Below are 16,264 nucleotides of genomic sequence, written 5' to 3' on the forward strand. Positions count from 1 at the left end.
GCGCTTGATATTCGCGACCCTTTATAAGGGGATAAGGATTCCCCCTTCTTCTCCCACGCCTTCTCTCTTCCTCCGGCCCTCCAAGCTTGAGCTCTAGCACCCAAGCTCCAGCTTTGCCCGCCCGAGAAAGCACCCCAACCATGTCCGGATCCGGAGCAGGGGGCAAGTGGATGGCCTCCTCCGTTAAGAAGAGAGATATCGAGGAGCTCCGAGAGGCCGGATACCTGGCTAAGGAGATCGTTCACCGACTCCCGGCCAAGGGACATATCATCCCTACCCCCAAGCCTCATGAGAGGGTGGTGTTCCTTGCGCATTTCGTCCGCGGGCTGGGATTCCCTCTCCACCCATTCGTTCGTGGACTGATGTTTTACTATGGGCTGGACTTCCACGATCTGGCCCACAACTTCATCCTTAACATCTCAGCATTTGTAGTCGTATGCGAGGCCTTTCTTCGCATCCCGCCTCACTTCGGCCTGTGGCTGAAGACCTTCAACGTGAAGCCGAAGGTGGTGAGCGGCAAGCAAGCAGAGTGCAGACGTGCCATGGTGGGCAAGATGCCCAATGTCTCCTGGCTTGAAGGCTCCTTTGTGGAGACGGTGAAGGGTTGGCAATCAGGGTGGTTCTACATCACCGAGCCGCGCGATACCAACTGGGCGGCAGCCCCCAAATTCCGATCCGGAGTTCCGATGCGGCTCACCTCCTGGCAAGAGAAGGGCCTGACCTGGGGATCTTCGAACGAGCCGACTGGGCTCCAGACGTGCATCCAGAACATGATAACAAAGAAGATCAAACTTGTTAATATGATCCAGGTTATGCTCATTCGCCGGGTCCTTCCGTGCCAACGCCGGACCTGCTATTTGTGGGAGTTCGATCCGGCCAAGCACCAGGCGCTGCTAGATCTCTTCGGCATGACGTACGAAGACATCTGGAAAGTGCTCTTCAAGGCCGGCGAGACACCACCGCCCACGACCGAGGATCGCGGGCTTAGCTTAAAGCTCTAGGCTAATTCGGTAAGCTCTTTCATGTTTTCAAGGTGTAGCCTTTACTGGCATATGTTGAGGGAGGAGTCTAAGCCTTCCTATCAATTTCTTTTAGGCCTGGACCGACATAGCGGGGCGGATTAATTATCCAGCTCTGCTACCCGAAGACGAGGAGACCCCACTCCTAACGAAGATGCTGTTTCCGGCGCCTTATGATGTGCCGGAGAAGAAGGCCAAGAAGACGGCCAAAGGGACCAGGAGTGGCCTTCGCCGAAAATGTGCTTCGGACATGTCGTCCGAAGATGAGACTGACTCTTCGGCCGCCGAAGACGACGGCGAGGAGGAGGAAGAAAGCGGCTCTCCCCCTGAGGGGGGAAGGAGAAAAAGGGGGGCCTCCACGAATCTGGAGGCGAAGGCGCCCAAGAAGGGGAAGGGCTACCTTGCGGATAACTCCGCATGGGATGTTGATAGCAGTCCGGAGCGAATGCCCCGGACCAACCCTCGGGCCGCCTCGTAAGTCCCAAAAACCTTATGCATATCCAAATACTTGGCTTTCCCTCTTTATAATATGTTTAAATTATGCCATTGCAGTTCGACCCGCGACGGCTCTCCGCGATCCTCGACAGAAGGTTCGCTGGACTCAAAGGAGATGGCTAGCATGTCTGCGCCGCCCGCTCACTCTATCTCGCTCAAGGGTGATGATGAGGTGGTGTCCCAAAGGACCTTCCCAGACCGGGGGGAGGTTCCGGAGATCGTCAGGGTGGCGCCCCAAGATGACTCCTCGGCCGCCGGACACATGGGGGAAAAAGACTCATGGGGACTGGCGATGGGGGCCAAGTTCCATTCGGCCCTCAGCCGGATACCGTTCCGGAGACCTACATGGCTCCGGAGTCCAGCGAACGGCCCTCCCCGGAAGGAGGGGGTGTACCTGTTCCGCCGGTGACCTCTGTCCAACCAGAGGCACCGGATAATCTGCTGGAAGCGCTGCGAGGCGCCTCCATTGTGGATGAACACCGTTCCCTTATGGGTACGGTGATCGAAAAGGTTTAGTCCGCCAAAAGCGGACTAACCGAGGCATGTGCTAACCTTTTAACAGGCTTTGAGGTAATAATTGTAGAAAGAATATCGCAGTGTAGACAGTAGCCCCTGATGCTCTGTTCGGTGTTCGGAAAGAAAAAGCCGAACAGAGGACCAAAACAATTTTTACCGGAGTCTAACATAATATGTCTATGTGAACAAGCAGGCGTCGCTGCTGGCTGCTGCCGCTCAAACTGCAGAGGTCTCCGGCCTGAAGCAGAGCCTGGAGCGGGCCAACAAGGAGCTCGGCCTCGTAAAGAAGCAGCTGGAGGACAGCCGAGGTATGCGGTAACCTGCGCATATATTTTTGGAAGAATGAATGTGTCGTGCGGACTAAAGCGTCATGAACTTTGTTAGGGGCCATGACCGAGGTGGCGGCTCTCAAGAAGGCGTCAGCTGAGGCCGAGGACAAAGCGGCCAAGGAGCGCGCCGCACGCGAGAAGCACGAGGCCCGGGTCAACGAGGTCCAGCAAGAGCTCCCGGACGCCGTCAAGAAGTATGAGTCATTGGAGCGTGATTCTAAGACATAAGCGTCCGAACTTGCGAAGGCCTGCCAGAGCGCACGAGATGCCCGGGCCGAAGCCCAGAGCGCCCTCCAGGAGATCCAGGCGGCCAAGAAGATCGCGGCGGGTAAGGCTTTCATTATGCAAAGCAAGTCTGTGAAGGAAACGTTCCTTGTGCTTACCCGAATTTTGAGCTCTCCAGGTGCGTTTACGGATTTGCCGTGCAGCATATCGGATGCTGCCGAGTTCTATCGAGCCGAAGAAGGGAGTTCTTCGGAGAAACTGTTCTGGTCTCAATACCTCGGACCAGAACATCCGGTACCCTTCAGGGACCAGCTAAAACAGCTGGTCGAGCTGCACAAGGCGGCCGAGCTAGCCATGAAGGACCTAATAGTCCGGCTATGACCTGCCGAGCCTATGCCCAGCAGCTACTCCAGACATGTGAAGCGGCTTGTTAGTGCGTGCCCACGGCTTGAGGTCATAAAGCGGTCGGTCTGCATTGAAGGTGCACGGATGGCCTTTGCCCGCGTCAAGATGCACTGGGCGAAGATGGATGCCAAGAAGCTGATGACCGAAGGGCCGCCTGAGGGCAAGGAGCACCGTCGACCCGAGCTATATTTTGATGGTGTCCTGGAGGGATCCCGCCTTTGTGGCGGAGCAATGTGCGAAGGATGTTATATTCCCATGAAAACATTCATGTTATACTGTCTTGTAATATAAAACAAGGTCGTTATGTAATATAATGCTTGTGACTCTTAAAATTTTGCCTCCTGTGCGGCCGTTTATGTAATCTGAGGGTTAACCAGTCGTCGGCTTCTGCCCCCACATAGATACTACGGGGGTGTTCGGGATAAATCTAAACACTCTTTACTCCACATGCTGGTCCTTAAAGGAGGTATTTAGCACAACAAACAAGGCGATCGGACTATACGGCTTTTATCACCCTCACGTAGCCATAGGGGTTTGACAATAAGAATCTTGGTGAAGCCCCTGGTATTCGAAAGACCGAGCTAGGGGCGCTATACACGCCTGATCGGATAAAACCGATTCCTCGCATAAAGCGGAAAAAATCTCTAAGGATTTGAAACCTCTCAAACAGCTGACCAGCTCTCGCTGCATCATGACAGTCAGTTTTCGGCTTTCTCTACTGAGGTGCTCGTCCGGAAGAACCGGGACACAATCGCAGTATTTCTCCCTTTACTACCCTAGCTGATATAGCGGAACATAAGGTAGTAAGCACAGGAGCCGGGAAACCCAACTATTGACCAAAGACATGATTCGAAGCCGATGCATATAATGCTATAAGTTCCGAGGTGCCGATCCGTACTATAAAACATGTTCGGACTTTATTCCCGTACTGCGGGGCGTGATGAAGCCCCTGGCGAAGTGACACGTACCAGAGTGTATGGGTTCGATGAGTAATAAATACAAAGGCAAGGAGAAAATAAACTAATAAGCTGCTGCTACCATTTATTTACCATTGTAATGTGACTAATACGTCGAGGCGTACTTGTACAAGAAATGCAATAAGCAAGTAAGGCTATTTAACATGCCATGACCAAGAGCGAGCTACGTGCGGGTATGTAAAACAGGTATAGCAATCGTTAGCAGAAACCACCTGGGGATTCCCTTGTACGCCAAAGCTCCTTGCCTACTTGGTGTTTTTATCCTTTGACAGGATCGGTGGTCGGGCCGTCGAAGAAGGCCTATGTAAAATAAACCTGGAAAAGGAAAAAGAAAATATTCACAGTATATGTGTGTCCGGGATCGGTCGAGCCGAACAGTGGACCGCGAGCTATCTGTGCCTCCATCGATGCCCATGGGATTTCTAGTGTGTAATTATGTATGCGTGGTACAAATGCCACTGCCAGATTGGGGCTGGGACGGAGGCCAATTTGCTAATTGAAGTCTTGACGAGCCGAGCTGTCCTGTTGCAGCGTAGTCCGGACCTTCTTAACGGTGTCCAGGGGCTCGGCAGCCAGATTACTGTTCTGCTTGAGAAGGCCGTTATGTACTTCTGCTACAAGGGCGCGGTGTACTCCTCTGTATGGAGGGAGTGTTCCGTGTTTTCGTTAACCGTGATGACACCGCGTGGACCGGGGATCTTGAGCTTAAGATAGGCATAGTGCGGCACTGCATTGAATCGAGCGAATGTGGTTTGTCCGAGCAGTGTGTGATAGCCGCTGCGAAAGGGGACGATATCGAAGATTAACTCCTTGCTTCGGAAGTTATCCGGAGATCCGAAGACAACTTCTAGTGTGATTGAGCCCGTACAGCGGGCCTCTACGCCTGGTATGACTCCCTTAAAGGTACTCCTTGTAGGTTTGATCCGTGAAGGGTTAATGTCCATTTTGCATACTGTGTCCTGATAGAGCAGATTGAGGTTGCTGCCATTGTCCATGAGGACTCGCATTAGGTGAAATCCGTCGACGATTGGGTCTAGGACTAGTGCGGCTGAACCTCCATGACGGATGCTCGTCGGGTGGTCCCGACGATCAGAGGTGATCGGAAATGACGACCATGGATTGAATTTTGGGGTGACTGGCTCTATCGCGTAGACGTCCCTTAATGCGCGTTTGCGCTCACTTTTGGGGATGTGTGTAACATATATCATGTTTACTGTTTTCACTTGAGGGGGAAACTTCTTCTGTCCCCCTGTGGTTGGCTGCAGGGGCTCCTCGTCATCGTCCTCGCTCTGCGATTCCTTTTCCTTATTCTCGGTGTTTAACTTGCCGGCTTTCTTAAAACCCCAACAATCTCTGTTGGTATGATTGGCTGGTTTGTGCGGGATGCCATGAATTTGGCATGGACGGTCAAGTATGCGGTCCATGCTAGATGGTCCCTGATTGTTTCTTTGATATGGCTTTTTCCGCTGACCGGACTTGGAGCCGTTGAATCCGGCGTTTACATCGGTTTCATCGGTGCTATCGCCTTTGCTTCGGTGTTTGTGTCTGCTGCGTCGGGGCTTGCTGTTGCTATTTTTGGCCTCGGAGGGGCCTGCCTCGCTGGCCGTATTTTTACTACGAGCCAGCCAGCTGTCCTCGCCCGCACAAAAGCAGGTCATGTGGGCCGTGAGGGCGGCCATAGATTTCGGTTTTTCTTGGCCGAGGTGGCGGGCGAGGCATTCGTCGCGGATGCTATGCTTAAAGGCCGCTAGGGCTTCTGCATCCGGACAATCGACGATCTGGTTCTTTTTAGTTAGGAAACTAGTCCAGAATTTCCTGGCTGACTCCCCGGGCTGTTGAACTATGTGACTTAAGTCATCAGCGTCTGGCGGGCGGACGTATGTACCTTGGAAGTTGTCAAGAAAGGCTTCTTCCAAGTCCTCCCAGCTGCCGATGGAATTTTCAGGCATGCTGTTTAACCAGTGCCGAGCTGGCCCTTTGAGTTTTAGTGGGAGGTATTTGATAGCATGGAGGTCATCTCCACGGGCCATGTGAATGTGGACAATAAAATCCTCGATCCATACCACGGGATCGGTTGTTCCGTCGTATGGTTCAATATTGACGGGTTTGAACCCTTCAGGGAATTCATGGTCCATTACTTCATAAGTGAAGCAAAGAGGGTGTGCGGCGCCTCTATATCGGGCCAAGTCGCGACATAGCTCCGATGGAGTCTGTCTATGGTTATCGGCTCGAGCGTGACTAGGTTTGTCACGTCCGAATAGGTAGCCGTCGTCGCGTGTCGAGGCACGTCCTCGCGATCCATAGATCGATCTTGTATGTCCTGCTTTACTGCCCAGGGTTTGCCAGAGGTCGTATGTATGACCCCGAACTGTCTTGTCTCTATTTTTCTGTGGCGGCGGGGCCGGCTGTTCGGCTTGAATTTCCGCTCTATCCCGACCACGAGGTGGTCGATCCGCCGCACTGTCCTGACCCCGTGGTTGTCGATCGGCCGCATTACGCGAGGGAGGTACGGGCTCCGGCGCCTCTTCATCGAACTGGGGTAGCAGCCTTCGCTTTGGATAACTCTTGGCTAGGCGTCTGAGGCCGTATTCTTCCGGTGCCAGGACATCAGTCCATCTGCTGCTGTTTCTTTTTCAGGCTCCTTGCCGTTCCTATTAGCTATTGCTTGAAGCACTCCTGCTCGAGAGGTTCCTCAGGCACGATGAAATCTTCGTTGCCGAGGCTTTCCTCATCCTCGAAGAGCGGACGGTAACTACCATCCTCCGAGTCGTTGGGTCTGGCCCGTCCGTCGGGGCTAGTTTGCTCGTTTTCTTGCTCCTCCTGTTCGGATGTTACCTCAGCAAGGTATTTATTGTTTTCGGCTTCGTCCGGAGTATTATCTTAACTGGTGCCAGCATTGCTGTCTTTTGAACGGCATGACTTAGAGCGGCGCCGAGGACGCCGGCGTTTTTGCTGTGTCTCAGGAGGTTTATTCTCAACTTGATTTTCTTTGTCATCGTCATTAGTAGTTTTGGGTGTGTCCGCCATGTACACATCGTACGAAGAAGTGGCCGTCCAGCGTTCAGTGTATGGCGGATTCTGGCCTTGCTCCTCGTCGACATCGTCGTCCATACCGTCGATGTCTTCGGAGTCGTAATTAACGTGTCGGTTAAGTCCTCGATAGTCGCTATGAAGTGGGTGGCGGGTGGGAAGCGAAATTCTCGATCCTCATACCCTAGTTCAAACCGGACATAGTTCGGTGGCAAGTCCCCCGCCAAGGACAGGCTCTTTAATGCGTTTAGCACATCGCCCAAAGGCGAGTGCTGGAAGATGTCTGCGGCGCTGAATTCGAAGATCGATGAATGATTAGGTTTGGCGTCCGTGGGCTCACATAGTTCGGAACTTATGACCAGAGATGAGTCCGGGATTCCGGTGACACAGATATTGTGTGAGGTTAAGTCCATGTGCGGCTCCAACGTCGGGGGATCTATGGCCTCCGTGGTGGGGTTGAGCCTCCAATCCTTGGATGCCGCAGTATGCTCTGGATCTGAGGCCAGAGTGGTCACAGGAGCTATCTCCGGGGTGCGGTCTGACAACAGATTTAGGTCATGTTCATCAAGGTGACCAGGAGCGATCGCTGCGGTCTCGAATCCGATGAAGATCAAATCTCCACGGATGTCCACAACATAATTCAAACTCCCAAATCTGACCTGATGGCCAGGGGCGTAGCTATCGATCTGCTCCAGGTGGCCAAGCGAGTTGGCCCGCAGCGCGAAGCCGCCGAACACGAAGATCTGTCCGGGGAGGAAAGTTTCTCCTTGGACAGCATCACTATCGACGATTGAAAGGTCCATTGAACCTTTCGTCGAGGGCACAGTGGAACTCTCAATGAAAGCACCAATGTTGGTGTCAAAACCGGCGGATCTCGGGTAGGGGGTCCCGAACTGTGCGTCTAAGGTCGATGGTAACAGGAGACAAGGGACACGATGTTTACCCAGGTTCGGGCCCTCTCTATGGAGGTAATACCCTACTTCCTGCTTGATTGATCTTGATGGATATGAGTATCACAAGAGTTGATCTACCACGAGATCATAATGGCTAAACCCTAGAAGTCTAGCCTATATGACTAGGGTAATGAATATCTCCCCTTCCGGACTAAGTCCTCCGGTTTATATAGACACCAGGAGGATCTAGGGTTACACAAGGTCGGTTAAAAAGAAACGAATCTACATATTCGGCCGCCAAGCTTGCCTTCCATGCCAAGGAGAGTCCCATCCAGACACGGGTGCAGTCTTCGGTCTTCGTATTTTCGCAGCCCATCAGTCCGGCCCATGGCTAACAGGCCGGACGCCCGAGGACCCCTTAGTCCAGGACTCCCTCAAGTATACTATGAAGATGCACTTCTCCGATTTGGGTTCGAGATTATCAGGCTAAAGCCTTTTGATATAAGTGTTGCAACCCCAAACTCTAAGAAACGACAGCTTAGGTTATTTCTTGCCAAACCACAGTTCATACGGTGTCGTCTCAATGGATTTAGACGGTGCCCTATTTATTGTGAATGCGGCTGTTTCTAATGCAAAACCCCAAATAGTGGTAAATCGGTAAGAGACATTATAGATCGCACCATATCTAATAAAGTGTGGTTACGACGTTCAGACACACCATTACGCTGCGATGTTCCAGGTGGCGTGAGTTGTGAAACTATTCCACATTGTTTTAAATGAAGGCCAAACTCGTAACTCAAATATTCGCCCCCGCGATCAGATCGTAGAAACTTTATTTTCTTGTTACGATGATTCTCGACTTCACTCTAAAATTCTTTGAACTTTTCAAATGTTTCAGACTTGTGTTTCATTAAGTAGATATACCCATACTTACATAAATCATCTGTGAAGGTCAGAAAATAACGATACCTGCCGCGTGCCTCAACACTCATCGGACCGCATGCATCGGTATGTATTATTTCCAATAAGTTATGAGCTCGCTCCATTGTCCCGGAGAACGGAGTTTTAGTCATCTTGCCCATGAGGCATGGTTCGCAAGTATCAAATGATTCATAATCAAGTGATTCTAAAAGTCCATCAGCATGGAGTTTCTTCATGCGCTTTACACCAATATGACCTAAACGGCAATGCCACAAATATGTTCACTATCATTATCAACTTTGCATTTTTGGCATCAATATTATGAATATGTGTGTCACTACAATTGAGATTCAATAAACCATCCACTTTGGGTGTATGACCATAGAAGGTTTTTATTCATGTAACAGAATAACAAGTATTCTCTAACTTAAATGAATAACCATATTGCAATAAACATGATCTAATCATATTCATGCTCAACGCAAACACCTAATAACATTTATTTTAGGTTCAAGACTAAGCCCGAAGGTAGAGGGAGTGTGCGATGGTGATCGTATCAACCTTCGAATCACTTCCAACACACATCGTCACTTCGCCCTTAACTAGTCTTTGTTCATACTGCAACTCCTGTTTCGAGTTATTAATCTCAGCAATTGAACCGGTATCAAATACCCAAGGGTTGCTAGGAACACTAGTAAAGTACACATAAATAACATGTATATCATATATACCTTTGTTCACTTTGCCATCCTTCTTATCCGCCAAGTATTTGGGGCAGTTCCGCTTCTAGTGACCATTTCCTTTGCAGTAGAAGCACTCAGTTTCAGGCTTGGGTCTAGCTTTGGGCTTCTTCATGGGAGTGGCAACTTGCTTGCCATTCTTCTTGAAGTTCCTTTTCTTTCCCTTGCCCTTTTTCTTGGAACTAGTGGTCTTATTAACCATCAACAGTTGATGCTCTTTCCTGATCTCTACCTTCGCCGATTTCCGCATCGCGAAGAGCTCGGGAATTGTTTTCGTCATCCCTTGCATATTATAGTTCATCACGAAGTTCTAGTAGCTTGTGATAGTGACTAGAGAACTCTGTCAATCACTATCTTATCTGGAAGATTAACTCCCACTTGATTCAAGCGATTGTATTACCCAGACATTCTAAGCACATGCTCACTGGCTGAGCTATTCTCCTCCATCTTGTAGGCAAAGTACTTAACATAGGTCTCATACCTCTCGACACAGGCATGAGTCTGAAATACCAATTTCAGCTCTTGGAACATCTCATATGCTCTGTGGCATTCAAAATGTTTTTGAAGTCCCGGTTCTAGGCCGTAAAGCATGGTGCACTAAACTATCAAGTAGTCATCACTACAAAAAAAAGACACATTCGTGACATTTTGGGCCGAACGAATTTTTTTCCTGTCATGCTTATTGTCGTGGACTTAACTTTTGGGGAACATAGTAATTTCAAAAAATTTCTACGCACACGCAAGATCATCGTGATGCATAGCAATGAGAGGGGAGAGTGTTGTCCACGTACCCTCGTAGACCGAAAGCGGAAGCGTTAACACAACGCGGTTGATGTAGTCGTACATCTTCACGATCCGACCGATCAAGTACCGAACGCACGGCACCTCCGAGTTCAGCACACGTTCAGCTCGATGACGTCCCTCGAACTCCAATCCAGCCGAGTGTTGAGGGAGAGTTTTCGTCAGCACGACGGCGTGGTGACAATGATGATGTTCTACCGACGCAAGGCTTCGCCTAAGCACCGCTACAATATTATCGAGGTGTAATATGGTGGAGGGGGGCACCGCACACGGCTAAGAGATCAATGATCAATTGTGTGTCTAGAGGTGCCCCCCTGCCCCCGTATATAAAGGAGCAAGGGGGGGTTCGGCTGGCCAAGGGGAGAGGCGCGCCAGGAGGAGTCCTACTCCTACCGGGAGTAGGACTCCCCCCCTTTTCCATGTTGGACTAGGAGAGAGAGGGGAAAGAGGTGGAGGAGAGGAAGGAAAGGGAGGGCGCCGCCCCCCTCTCCTTGTCCTATTTGGACTGGGGGGAGGGGCGTGCGGCCCTACCCTGGCCTCCTCTCCTCTCTTCCACCTAGGCCCACTAAGGCCCATTAAGTTACCGGGGGGTTCCGGTAACCTCCCGGTACTCTGGAAAAATCCCGATTTCACCCGGAACACTTCCGATATCCAAACATAGGCTTCCAATATATCAATCTTTATGTCTCGACCATTTCGGGACTTCTCGTCATGTCCGTGATCACATCCGGGACTCCGAACAACCTTCGGTACATCAAAACATATAAAATCATAATATAACTGTCATCGTAACGTTAAGCGTGCGGACCCTACGGGTTCGAGAACTATGTAGACATGACCGAGACACCTCTCCGGTCAATAACCAATAGCGGAACCTGGATGCTCATATTGGTTCCCACATATTCTACGAAGATCTTTATCGGTCAGACCGCATAACAACATGCGTTGTTCCCTTTGTCATCAGTATGTTACTTGCCTGAGATTCGATCGTCGATATCTCGATACCTAGTTCAATCTCGTTACCGGCAAGTCTCTTTACTCATTCCGTAATACATCATCCCGCAACTAACTCATTAGTCACAATGCTTGCAAGGCTTATATTGATGTGTATTACTGAGTGGGCCCAGAGATACCTCTCCGACAATCGGAGTGACAAATCCTAATCTCGAAATATGCCAACCCAACAAGTACCTTTGGAGATACCTGTAGAGCACCTTTATAATCACCCAGTTACGTTGTGACGTTTGGTAGCACACAAAGTGTTCCTCCGGTAAACGGGAGTTGCATAATCTCATAGTCATAGGAACATGTATAAGTCATGAAGAAAGCAATAGCAACATACTAAACGATCGAGTGCTAAGCTAACGGAATGGGTCAAGTCAATCACATCATTCTCCTAATGATGTGATCCCGTTAATCAAATGACAACTCATGTCTATGGCTAGGAAACATAACCATCTTTGATCAACGAGCTAGTCAAGTAGAGTGACACTCTGTTTGTCTATGTATTCACACATGTATTATGTTCCCGGTTAATACAATTCTAGCATGAATAATAAACATTTATCATGATATAAGTAAATAAATAATAACTTTATTATTGCCTCTAGGCCATATTTCCTTCAGTCTCCCACTTGCACTAGAGTCAATAATCTAGATTACACAGTAATTATTCTTACACCCATGGAGTCTTGGTGCTGATCATGTTTTGCTCGTGGAAGAGGCTTAGTCAACGGGTGTGCAACATTCAGATCCATATGTATCTTGCAAATTTCTATGTCTCCCACCTGGACTAAATCCCGGATGGAATTTAAGCATCTTTTGATGTCCTTGGTTCTTTTGTGAAATCTGGATTCCTTTGCTAAGGCAATTGCACCAGTATTGTCACAAAAGATTTTCATTGGTCCCGATGCACTAGGTATGACACCTAGATCGGATATGAACTCCTTCATACAGACTCCTTCATTTGCTGCTTCCGAAGCAGCTATGTACTCCGCTTCACACGTAGATCCCGCCACGACACTTTGCTTAGAACTGCACCAACTGGCAGCTCCACCGTTCAATGTAAACACGTATCTGGTCTGCGATTTAGAATCGTCCGGATCAGTGTCAAAGCTTGCATCAACGTAACCATTTACGATGAGCTCTTTGTCACCTCCATAAACGGGAAACATATCCTTAGTCCTTTTCAGGTATTTCAGGATGTTCTTGACCGCTGTCCAGTGATCCACTCCTGGATTACTTTGGTACCTCCCTGCTAAACATATAGCAAGGCACACATCAGGTCTGGTACACAGCATTGCATACATGATAGAGCCTATGGCTGAAGCATAGGGAACATCTTTCATCTTCTCTCTATCTTCTACATTGGTCGGGCATTGAGTCTTACTCAATCTCACACCTTGTAATACAGGCAAGAACCCTTTCTTTGCTTGATCCATTTTGAACTTCTTCAAAACTTTGTCAAGGTATGTGCTTTGTGAAAGTCCAATTAAGCGTCTTGATCTATCTCTATAGATCGTGATGCCCAATATATATGCAGCTTCACCGAGGTCTTTCATTGAAAAACTCTTATTCAAGTATCCCTTTATGCTATCCAGAAATTAATATCATTTCCAATTAGCAATATGTCATCCACATATAATATCAGAAATGCTACTGAGCTCCCACTCACTTTCTTGTAAATACAGACTTCTCCAAAAGTCTGTATAAAACAAAATGCTTTGATCACACTATCAAAGCGTTTAGTCCAACTCTGAGAGGCTTGCACCAGTCCATAAATGGATCGCTGGAGCTTGCACACTTTGTTAGCTCCCTTTGGATCAACAAAACCTTCCGGTTGCATCATATACAACTCTTCTTCCAGAAATCCATTCAGGAATGCAGTTTTGACATCCATTTGCCAAATTCCATAATCATAAAATGTAGCAATTGCTAACATGATTCGGACAGACTTGAGCATTGCTATGGGTGAGAAGGTCTCATCGTAGTCAATCCCTTGAACTTGTCGAAAACCTTTCGCAACAAGTCGAGCTTTATAGACAGTAACATTACCGTCAGCGTCAGTCTTCTTCTTGAAGATCCATTTATTTTCAATGGCTTGCTGATCATCGGGCAAGTCAACCAAAGTCCATACTTTGTTCTCATACATGGATCCCATCTCGGATTTCATGGCCTCAAGCCATTTTGCGGAATCTGGGCTCACCATCGCTTCTTCATAGTTCGTAGGTTCGTCATGGTCTAATAACATAACCTCCAGAACAGGATTACCGTACCACTCTGGTGCGGATATTAATCTGGTTGACCTACGAGGTTCAGTAATAACTTGATCTGAAGTTTCATGATCATTATCATTAACTTCCTCACTAATTGGTGTAGGTTTCGCAGAAACTCGTTTCTGTGATGATCTACTTTCCAATAAGGGAGCAGGTACAGTTACCTCATCAAGTTCTACTTTCCTCCCACTCACTTCTTTCGAGAGAAACTCCTTCTCTAGAAAGGATCCATTCTTAGCAACGAATGTCTTGCCTTCGGATCTGTGATAGCAGGTGTACCCAACAGTCTCCTTTGGGTATCCTATGAAGACACATTCTCCGATTTAGGTTCGAGCTTATCAGGTTGAAGTTTCTTCACATAAGCATCGCAACCCCAAACTTTAAGAAACGAAAACTTTGGTTTCTTGCCAAACCATAGTTCATAAGGCGTCGTCTCAACGGATTTCGATGGTGCCCTATTTAGAGTGAATACAGCCGTCTCTAAAGCATAACCCCAAAACGATAGCGGTAAATCAGTAAGAGACATCATAGATCGCACCATATCTAGTAAAGTACGATTACGACGTTCGGACACACCATTACGTTGTGGTGTTCCAGGTGCGTGAGTTGCGAAACTATTCCGCATTGTTTCAAATGTAGGCCAAACTCGTAACTCAAATATTCTCCTCCACGATCTGATCGTAGAAACTTTATTTTCTTGTTACGATGATTTTCAACTTCGCTCTGAAATTCTTTGAACTTTTCAAATGTTTCAGACTTATGTTTCATTAAGTAGATATACCCATATCTGCTCAAATCATCTGTGAAGGTGAGAAAATAACGATATCCGCCACGAGCCTCAATATTCATCGGACCACATACATCTGTATGTATGATTTCCAACAAATTAGTTGCTCTCTCCATAGTTCCGGAGAACGGTGTTTTAGTCATCTTGCCCATGAGACACGGTTCGCAAGTACCAAGTGATTCATAATCAAGTGATTCCAAAAGTCCATCATTATGGAGTTTCTTCATGCGCTTTACACCGATATGACCTAAACGGCAGTGCCACAAATAAGTTGCACTATCATTATCAACTCTGCATCTTTTGGCTTCGACATTATGAATATGTGTGTCACTACTACCGAGATTCATTAAAAATAGACCACTCTTCAAGGGTGCATGACCATAAAAGATATTACTCATATAAATAGAACAACCATTATTCTCTGATTTAAATGAATAACCGTCTCGCATTAAACAAGATCCAGATATAATGTTCATGCTCAACGCTGGCACCAAATAACAATTATTTAGGTCTAATACTAATCCCGAAGGTAGATGTAGAGGTAGCGTGCCGACGGCGATCACATCGACTTTGGAACCGTTTCCCACGCGCATCGTCACCTCGTCCTTGGCCAGTGTTCGCTTAATCCGTAGTCCCTGTTTCGAGTTGCAAATATTAGCAACAGAACCAGTATCAAATACCCAGGTGCTACTGCGAGCTTTGGTAAGGTACACATCAATAACATGTATATCACATATACCTTTGTTCACCTTGCCATCCTTCTTATCCGCCAAATACTTGGGGCAGTTCCGCTTCCAGTGACCAGTCTGCTTGCAGTAGAAGCACTCAGTCTCAGGCTTAGGTCCAGATTTGGGTTTCTTCTCCTGAACAGCAACTTGCTTGCTGTTCTTCTTGAAGTTCCCCTTCTTCTTCCCTTTGCCCTTTTTCTTGAAACTAGTGGTCTTATTGACCATCAACACTTGATGCTCCTTTTTGATTTCTACCTCCGCTGCCTTTAGCATTGCGAAGAGCTCGGGAATTGTCTTATTCAACCCTTGCATGTTATAGTTCATCACGAAGCTCTTGTAGCTTGGTGGCAGTGATTGAAGAATTCTGTCAATGACGCTATCATCCGGAAGATTAACTCCCAGTTGAATCAAGTGATTATTATACCCAGACATTTTGAGTATATGCTCACTGACAGAACTATTCTCTTCCATCTTGCAGCTGTAGAACTTATTGGAGACTTCATATCTCTCAATCCGGGCATTTGCTTGAAATATTAACTTCAACTCCTGGAACATCTCATATGCTCCATGACGTTCAAAACGTCGTTGAAGACCCGGTTCTAAGCCGTAAAGCATGGCACACTGAACTATCGAGTAGTCATCAGCTTTGCTCTGCCAGACGTTCATAACTTCTGGTGTTGCTCTTGCAGCAGGCCTGGCACCCAGCGGTGCTTCCAGGACGTAATTCTTCTGTGCAGCAATGAGGATAATCCTCAAGTTACGGACCCAGTCCGTGTAATTGCTACCATCATCTTTCAACTTTGCTTTCTCAAGGAACGCATTAAAATTCAACGGAACAACAGCACGGGCCATCTATCTACAATTAACATAGACAAGCAAGATACTATCAGGTACTAAGTTCATGATAAATTTAAGTTCTATTAATCATATTACTTAAGAACTCCCACTTAGATAGACATCCCTCTAATCATCTAAGTGATTACGTGATCCAAATCAACTAAACCATAACCGATCATCACGTGAAATGGAGTAGTTTTCAATGGTGAACATCACTATGTTGATCATATCTACTATATGATTCACGCTCGACCTTTCGGTCTCAGTGTTCCGAGGCCATATCTGC

The sequence above is a fragment of the Triticum aestivum genome, chromosome 1D, assembly GCF_018294505.1.
Source record: "Triticum aestivum cultivar Chinese Spring chromosome 1D, IWGSC CS RefSeq v2.1, whole genome shotgun sequence".
In the NCBI taxonomy this organism is placed as follows: Eukaryota; Viridiplantae; Streptophyta; class Magnoliopsida; order Poales; family Poaceae; genus Triticum; species Triticum aestivum.